The sequence below is a fragment of the Hyposmocoma kahamanoa genome, unplaced genomic scaffold (genome assembly GCF_003589595.1).
Source record: "Hyposmocoma kahamanoa isolate Upper Pololo Valley unplaced genomic scaffold, ASM358959v1 67, whole genome shotgun sequence".
In the NCBI taxonomy this organism is placed as follows: Eukaryota; Metazoa; Arthropoda; class Insecta; order Lepidoptera; family Cosmopterigidae; genus Hyposmocoma; species Hyposmocoma kahamanoa.
This window is the reverse complement of record NW_020653855.1, coordinates 6,256,624-6,266,900: the sequence shown is the minus strand read 5'-3', so window position 1 is coordinate 6,266,900 and position 10,277 is coordinate 6,256,624.

Sequence of the window (10,277 nt, the reverse complement as noted above, 5' to 3'; positions counted from 1 at the left end):
TTTCGCAGCATCCTAGGTAAATAACTCCCTAGAGTTTCTTGCTCGTTCTTCTCGGGGAAGTCAGCACAGTGAGTGAGAAGTAGCTTAAATAATTATCTTTTTTATGAAAGGAAACCGACTTCAAAAGTTTGTGGAACTACATCTATTTGCCAAGTTTTATTAAAATCGGTTACCGGAAATTGCGCGAGACCGGATTAATCCTAGTTTACCACCCTTAAAAGTGGAATATTTTCTTCAAATTTAAATGGTATCAATACTGAGGTATCCTCTCTTTCCAACGAAAAAAAATCATCAAAATCGGTTCACAAACGGAATATTCAGTCAAATTGAGAATTTCCTCCTTTTTTAAAGTCGGTTAAAAACTACGTTTTCATCATCATCATCATCCGCAGCTGGGTATTGGCCTCCAGTAGTTTGTGCCATCCACCATGATCCCGTATTAATCTCACCGATCTACTACTGGTCACAACTTTGACAACGTAATCTAATTTTATATAATGTAGAGTTTTCTTATTATATTATTTCTAATGTCATGTTAATAATGTATATGTTTTAGTAAAGTAAGGACTAAAGTTGCCCTCAGAATATTGCAGTGCCCCCACGGGGTGTTACATGTCAAGTACCATTAGCATAAGAACATCTTCAAATTCAAATTCGAATTCAAAATAATCTTTATTTCATAGGTAAGCATTATTACACTTGAAATCGTCACAATGGTTAAACTCTACCGCTATCTGGTTATGTAAACATATAGGTTATTTTATAAATAAAGAATATGAATATGAATGTCGTCCACCCATCTCGCTACAGAACTTGCCACGTTTCTATATCCGTTACTTTGCGTTTTCAAGTGTTAATTTATTATACACATGGAATAAATTAGTTTTTAACTTTGCCTTTGACAAATTTGGACATTTTAAAGTTTTTTTCGTATTGTGTTCTTTTAGCTTATATTACCGTTATTACCGATGATCTTTTATGTCTTTGTTCACAATCTTTTCCTTAACATAAATAATTTTACTATGCACCGTTTTGTTTTTCACAAATAACGTAAAATGAGGTTATTACCCGATGGACCAGTCAAGTTGGAAAAACCGACAACTTTTTAACTTTTTAATGCTCCAAAAGTTGCGTTAAAAAATTATACCCAACAATGAACTTTTAAGGAAAGCCCATCGATGAACTTTTAAGGAAAAAACCTTCCACAAAAACGATTAGGGTACCTAATATATCTGAATTCTTTGAATTCGTACAATGACCTATACACAGAGACGGCCAGTGAGTTAAAACCCAATTATCCCGCCAAGTTTTAAACGGGTTTTAACCCATGTTTCGCCAAAATCGTGGGCGAAAATATTATACGTGTAAAATAAAACGAAATTTGGTATAACTCCATCTTTTCAATGTAAAAAATCTTTTTTAGACGAAAAAAAGCAACGCAATACCCACCTTGCTTCATGTGAACCCTCACTTACTGATAGGGATGCACATTACGTTTCAATTTTTATGAAAATCGATTCAAGTGTGTCCAATAGTGACTTATTGTATATATTCATTTCAACGCGATTTTCAAGCAAATCGATTCAATAGAAAGGTGAAATATGTAAACAAGCAATTAACCTTTTGTAATAATATAACATGTGAATAAAACTCGATTTACAAATACACTCTGAGGGTCGAGCCGTTGGAGTCCCGCCATAACGTAAATTTTAAATCAAAAAATTAAGTTTGTGGTGAGAGTGCCGACCTAACATCTCGACTCATCCGCAGAACAAAGACCTATGTGCAAGATGCAGCTTATTCTCGGGATTGTCGTCAACAGCACATCAAGCTACACATTGACGTATCTTGTTCCGTTGCACTGGAAGCGAATTTCGAACAAAAATGTGTAGTCTTATGCGCTGTTGTCCGTACATTTCGTTCGTTGTTCTTGACTGCGGATATCCACAGTCAAGATCGACAGTTGTTCGATTTTATATTTCCGAAACTAAATATATAATAAATACATAAAATCTGAATACACCTTTAGATAGGCCTTTTGAATAACGAGATTATGTTTTAACCTCTTTTCGCTGTATAATCACATCGGACTTTGTTCTTCGGATGAGTCGATCTGTACGCCTTCATGAAGGAAGAGTTTTGGCTGAATGTTGTCATATATCGGCGATTCCGCGGCCGGTTACCTGACACCAGATTTCACCACACGTCACTGACAAGTGCAATACGTGTAGATTAATTATTTAGTTTATTTTATTGTCACATTATATTGTATATATGTTAGTTCTTAAGTTATATATTGCATGGGTCGTGTGGCCTAAAATAAATGTCTAAGTAAATAAATAAAACATATTTCATTGTAAATAGTTTTTGCCCTCGATTTCGCGTGATTAACCCGACTGAAACCCGGGCGTTAACAACTGGCCGGGTTAAAACCCGGGTGCTTGCCCATCTCTGCCTAAACAAGGATGACTTGCACTTTTTTTAAATGTTGACTCAAGCCGGTTAACGCCGCACAAAAAGCAAGATGGTGCATATAATAAATCTTAATAATATAAACAAAAAGAAAGCCCTTAACCCCAGCGAAGGTTCAAAGACTGTATTACAATTTGATAGCATTCAAAACACGCACCCTTGTTTAAACTTGTTTGAACCATAGTGAGGTCATATCTGTAAAATTACAACTTTTCAACAAAGTGGTTTAAAGATTTTATGAAACGAAATTAGTAACGTTGTAGGCTTACCTAACTGCAATATTATTTTTTTAATGAAATTACTCCACCAGTTTGTTATAATTATATTAATACAACGATCGAACACTAAGAAAACATTCAGGCATGGTAGCTGTGAAGGTATCTGGCTGAGTAATGAAAAATTTTCATAGATTTCTCGCTACGGTTTTTTTAATCACATTTTTGGCTTGGATCAAAATTCTTTAAGCCGGGGCCTTACCATGAACTCTTATTACAGTATAGGTTCGTAACGTCAAAAAAGCGGGATGGTGATATACACTTCATGTAGCGCTGTCTCACTACGATTTATTTTAGGTCCTAAACTGGGGGGCTACTTTCGATCTGCGTCCGACATCCGTCCGAAACAATTATTGTCAAATAAGTAATATTCGACAAAATTAAAAGACAAGTATCCAGCATGAAGCTTCATTCGCATCACGCGTCTGACTAAATGAAGTCAAGTATTGCTTATTTGGCAGTAATTGTTTCGGACGGATGTCAGACGAAGATCGAGAGTAGACCCCCTGAATCGTAATAAGAGTTCATGGTAAGGCCCCTGGTCTTCATTGAATTATCGGAATTCTTATTAAATAAAAAAAGTATTTTACAATTGATAGTGTATAAAACTTTCAAAAATTTGACATACATATCATCACGCCTGTCTCCCACTGGGGTAGGCAGAGACAATGGACTTCCACCTGTTACGCTTTTGGTAAACCTCCTTCGCCTTTCATCAATCTCTTCACACACGCCCGTTTATTACTCGGCGTTTTTGAAGGACATTCTCAATGTGATTGAGAGATGTACGCCAAGATCTACTTATCCCCACGCCTGTATCCACACTAGCTCCATAAAATACTGGTACCGAATTAATATAAAGCTTGGGTACTTTATTCCCAGAAAAATTTAACCATACTCAACTTTTTTGATATACCTAAGCTTAAAATGAACATAACGGAATAGTAAAAAAGATATTGTGCGCTGCATTTTTTTAAATTGATTTTTAACAAAAGTATGGCAGACTAGTTTATATAATTACCAGCAACACTGCGATACTAAAAAAGGTACGAAAAGCAGCTACACTCAAACGCTCTCTAATATTATTTCGGCTGAAGGACTAGTATCCATGATCATGAAATAAATGATGAAAAAAAAATGGAAAACTTAGTTAATAGTTAGACTCATAACAAGATTATCATTAACATCTGATCTGTCAATATATTTTTTATGACATTGCCCATTTGCCAAAAAAATTACATAAAAATCCATTCCGTGGGATTCCATTCCATTTTACGTTACATAGACGTTTACGTTTAGCTGTCTTCCTCGACCTTTCTAAGGTTTTCGACGTGGTCTGTATTCCTCTCCTTCTGCATAAACTGGAGTCCATACGCGAAAAACGCAAGGGAGCGTAAGGGAACTGATTACCCTTACAGCTTTTTAAAAGTTACCTTACCAATAGAACCCAAAGTCGTGCACCTAATCGTAAGCTACACGCCTGTCCATAACAATTGCAGTGCCACTGGAAGGTTAAAATTGCAAAGATCTGAGGGGCACTGCCCGTTAAGTTAACCAGTCCCATGTTTTATAATAATAATAATAATAATAACGCTCACACTCAACATAGCCCCGCACTAGGGAAACCCTGTGTCGCGGGTGCCATGGACACACACATAGACAACCACAAATTACACCCAAACTCACGAGAGAAATAAATGTAGGCCATACAAATATTTCTCCCGGCCCGGGAATCGAACCTGGGACCTCTGCGTGGCAGTCCGGCATGGTAACCGTTCGGCCACGGAGGCAGTAATTTCACCAGCACCTTCAAATCCGGAACACAGTAATGGTCCCATTACTGCTTGGCGGCAGAAATAGATAAGGTGACTGCCACCTTACTGCCAGCTTACCTATTTCTGCCGCCAAGCAGTGAAAGAGTTCGTCGAGGGAAGTACTGACTTCCCTGGACGAACTCTTTCACAAGGCACTCTACTGCCACTGCTGTGAGTGCCTTGTGAAATCAGGTGAGATGGAGCTCAAATACGTACTAATTTTATTTATATTTAACCGCTCACGCGATACATGCAGCCGTAGAGGCATACCACACCTAGAGGTGCCGGTGATGATTTTATACCGATTTATCGGATAGCGAAGTTATAACAGGTAAAAGAACTAATACTAATTGCTATTTCAGTAACTACTAGCAAACCATAAAGTTTTTAATGCCTGGGTCTGTTATTTAAAAAAAAATAAACAACTTCAAAAATACGTCACGACAATCGTGTGTGTTATTGTTTGGGCTGGTGATTTCGGTGTTTATTTATTGAAAACATACCGTAAGTAACGTTTTTTAAGTTTACCCTGAATATAAATGTTTATAAACTATACTTTAAGGAGTAATTTCATGGTAAACGTTAGAACCACTCAAACGGAATATTATCATATTTACCCAAGTACACCAAAAATTTAATTAGTGCTTTTTAAGTGCAGGATTTGCGGTGTATTATTGCATTTTATTTGAGATGTTTTGTTGTAGTACGGAGGGTGTTTATTTAGCAATGCAGAATAGTAATTTTTATTTATAAAAACTTGTATTTAAACTGAATGCTTTTCTAATTTGCGAAACCAAATAGCCGCCATTTTGCGGTAGGATGAGCGCATCGCGTGAGCGGTTAATATATATATATTTTTTTATAAAAAGCCACTGATGTCATCGAAAAAAACTTACATTATTTAATAAATCACGATAAGATAAACAAGCTACGACATGAAATATTGAAAATGGGGTCCTAAACCAGTATGTACATTTAAAAAAATAACCGACGTAAATTTGAGCTGTCGTAATATTTTGTCGTAATGGAAAATGTCACTTACTGCAAAATGTCGTTTACGACAATTCGTAATTCGATACATCGAGGAAATTAATACACTTATATCGGCGGTGGAAATTTGTAATGGCCTAAGAGACATTTTGTCGTAACATCATTTTCCCTTAAGACAAAATGTCTCATATGACATTTCAAATATCTACCATCGATATGCATTAGTCACAACATGTGAATTTCTGTTCTTTTTTCCGTGTTAAGTTTCCTCGTTTCAAAGTGACTAAGCGAGTTTCAAAGCGATACAAACACTTAACCGCGAAGTAGCACCTAAGTCAAGAAAAATGAACTTTGTTTGGGTAATAAAAAAAGCAAAAAAATATTGCAATTATTCATTAGATAGGGAAGATAAATATTGTACTTACCATTAAACTTTAAAAATAACAAGCCGTGATAGCCTAATGCCACCGAGTATGTAACCAGAAATAAAGACGAAATTAGGCCCGTCCATCCCTGGCAACTCATCAGCCAGATGGGCCTTACATCACTTTTAAATACATATCTCGTTTGCGCTGAAATCACAAATTAGAAAGCTGAAATAGTACAGCGCCAACAACTGACTCGTGTATACGTCTCCGTAGATTCCAAAAATATTCTGTATTCATTGTTATAAAGATAATATCTCTAACAATGGGGGCTGTTCCATTCGGTGTTGCGGGACAGCAAACCATCTAATTGGGTGAATATCTCATGCGTAAATTTTGCGAGTCCAGGCTGAGAAACCAGGTGTAAAGTGAAGAAATATTAATTATTTATTTTTTTTAGTTTAATTGGACGTAAAATGAGTTTAGGGCAAGAATTTCAGAAAATTCATTACACAATAATAATTAATAAAAAATATTAATGTCCCGATTTTCAATTTTGCTGGTGTGTCCACTTTCTGTTTCATTGTATAAAATAGTCGTTCTGGTAAAATGTGTACGCTTTTAAGAAAAACAATACCATGTATGTTATTCACCATTAGAAGCACTAACTGAAATCATTGAAAGTATTGCAATTACCAGTATGTGGGAGACTGGGTACTTGATCAAACTTTGTCCACGCGAAAATTGTAATTTTGGTGGCAAATATTCAACTGGTTACAACTGGTAAGTAGTTTAACTAAAAACCATTACGTTCTTGCCTCGCGCAAGCCTCAGTCGTGTATTAGGACATGGCAGCGAAAAACATGGGCACTGGGTTCCATTTCCCCTTGGTAGCACTTGGAACAAAAAACATTCAGCTTTCCTGGCTCCATTTGGGCTCAATTTTTGTTTTATCCTAAGGCTGTTCCGAAACCAAATTAAGAGAATAATTTTGTCATTATTTTATCACAATTTAATCGTCTCGGTTTGATTTTTAAGCTTTTACTTTTTCTTCCCGTAATTTATTTTTTGAGATTTGATATCCTTATAATAACTGCAGTATCTAATAGATACTGCACTTATAATTAGCTATAAGATGGTGGATTTTGTGAAACATAAATCAAATAAGAGCAGCAACTATTAGATACTGCATTTATCGCTAGAATTCCATCGCTATTGACTCAAATTTGACTCAAAAATTACATAGTAACTAATCTTACTGCACTTTAAATTAGCAAATGTTATATATTGTACTAAGTTACTGCAGTTTCACATCCTGTATTACAGGGTTCCCATGGGAATTTAGATACGTGAGTTAGAGCCAAATATAGATCTTGTTTTGGTGTTAACGATTATGTAATTAACTCAATTTCGTCAAAAATTCTAGTTACTGCACTTTCCATTAGGGCGGCAGACTAGTCTCCTGGCTACATTACAATCGTACTGAACATTCCAAGCGGTACCACCAACAGTACACTCTTTTCACCCGTACCCAGCAGTGGTATTCATAAATCTGTTGGTGATGGTGTTCATGATTGTTCGATCTTTATATCAGTAGAGTGTTTTCATAAAAATAAATGAATATTATTATATTAAAAACATGATATTCAATAAAAATTAAATGTTAGAATAAAACAGTCAAACGGATGATGGGAGTGGACGAGAAGTTACTGTGGACAGTGTAAACTGTTGAATCACCAGGGTTGTGAAAAGAAAATTAAACCGTTTTTACGTTAACAATAATTTAATTTTATTAAATAAAATAGGTTAATAATGAGTATTTTTACAACACTAGAACAATATTTTAATAAATAACTTTTATAATTAGCGATTGTCAGCTTCTTTTAAATTTCATAAATCGAAAGGTCAATGTCATGAAACCCAACCCGACCCAAGGGTATTTGACAATTTTTGACCCTTACAGGTTACTCGATGTTTTCGATGTATCGTAAATAATTCTAAAAGATAAAAGGAAGGAAATTTTCTAAGAGTAAATAGTAAAACCACCAGTTTTGACACAATAACCAAATGTATTTCGTCAATTACTGAATCCTAACACAAGAATAACGCCCGCACACAAGTAATATTATTGCGTGTGTGCAGCCAGTCAATGAGAATATAACCACTATACTTCGTTTCAATCCATTTTAAACAAAAAGTAAAAACAAGTCACTGACCGAATCAAACGTCAAATTGCCGTATTCGAAACCGAAAACGAAATAACAAATATCCGTACGATTATTCGAACTTCTCGACCGACAAAAGCTCCGAACGTTATTCAGAACACTTTTTTTTCTTCTTTCCATAAAGGAAAAGGCAAAGGTTTTACACCATACAGCCAAGTCTTGGTACATTATTAAGTTCTTTGAGCCATGTCTTCGTTTAATTATGTTTCTGTAAATATGGCCGCCACAAAATAAGGCAATATGAGGCGGCGTGTTTGGATTGACTCGGGATTCCTTAGAACGGGCCGATTCGGGTATTTTAGTTCGAGATTCGTATAATTTCGCGTTTTAATCTTCGATTAAGGCACAATAGCACTATCTTATTCCACTTTAAACTAGATTTCACAAAATAATTGAAAGTTAAAATAAAAACGACACTTTTCCCTCCAAAAGGTCCAGAGCGAATCGTTATTCACAACACAGTTATCGAATGAAAATTACCGAACGTCCTATTGTTTACAAAGCAAGAATGCAATATGTAAATCTCTTATTACTTTAAATAAAGTTTGGATTTTGTTCAATTTTATTATTTTACAAAATATTATTGTAATGCAAGATTAAAGCATTTTAAGCCTTTAAAGTCCTTAAAAATGTTTATAAAAGGATTTTCATTTTTCTTATAATCTATTTCACCGACTAACTCCGTAAACGCTGTTGGATAAAGATGTCGTATGCGAATCTGAATCGAACGTTTAACTCTGAGGGTCGTATTATAGAACTCTACTCAATGCTCAAGTCAGGATTACACTGGAAACACAAGCACTGGAAATATGACCCTAATGGCAGGGACTTGAGTATGATTTCGAGTGCTTTAAACCATACTCAAATCCTGACTTGAGCATTGAATAGAGTTCTGGAAAACGATCCTCAATATTCTGAGTAGCTTGGAAAGCGCCACTCGATTCGAGAACGATATCCAATCGATAATCGATCGATTCGGTTAAAATATTGAAGAGTTCTGAATCGGGGTCCTGACCATAGACGGTTTAGTGATGGCCAATTGTAATGCAAACTAAAAATCGATTAATTAAATGAATAAATCGATTTGCTTCATTGAGTCATACTAGTGGTTTTCCTTACATAATAGTAAAAATATAGGTATAGCATACAAAAGAATATATTTAAAATTTTCGAAACCTTAATTTTAAATCCTCCTTGAAATCTTTACACTTAGATACTCGTACGATTGCGATTGAAATTTTCGATTTACCAATCGATTACAAAAACTTTAATTGAATGAACGGATTTTTTTTTTCGTACAGCACTATGCAACCATAGACAAGTCATAGAAGTATAGATGAAAAATAACCTCTTTTGAACTACCATTTTTTAAATACAACTTTACGATGCTATTCAAATGAATATTGTTGGAAAAATGATGAGATATCAAGTCGAAAACTTCGAAATATACGTGAAAGTGTTACTTATTCGATATATTGAGTGATTGTTTTAGAATTTGAACCAAACAGGTTTGTTTACTTTTTGTTGAAAATGGATTGGGACAGACTATACGTTACACTGACGGATGACCAGCGCTCGTAGTGAGTTTCATTTCTGCGAGTACAACTATTGAATTCATTGACTTACAATTATATGGACGTCGGGTCCGCGCTAAAAAGTGTCCGCACTTGTAAGGCGCTAAAATCGTATACAGAGCGCGACACTCCGCTTTAGTCTTCATTTGTTCTACGGACAGCGCGATACTGCGATGACATAACAATTTAAATTTCGAATAGGTTGACTTGGGACATTTTTTTCGTGGTTTTTGTATTAGACCCGTCGTCCATTTATTTGTAAGTCAATGATTGAATTGTATACTTTCAACTATGCACGATTTTTCTTGTATCGGATAAAATATATCGATAGTATATATCGATACCGAATGATATGATAATATCGGATTGATTCGATATATAATAATATTAAGTTTATTTCATTCACACACAACTTAAACAATAATTAGACATTCTCATGCAAATAAACGTTTGTTGTCTGTGAAGGCTGGAGCCTAAACTAGGATACCCTGTGCTACTTATAGGTCTCCAGGCCTCCTCCTACGAATAAAGTATTCATAAAACATTGACTGTGACAGGAATG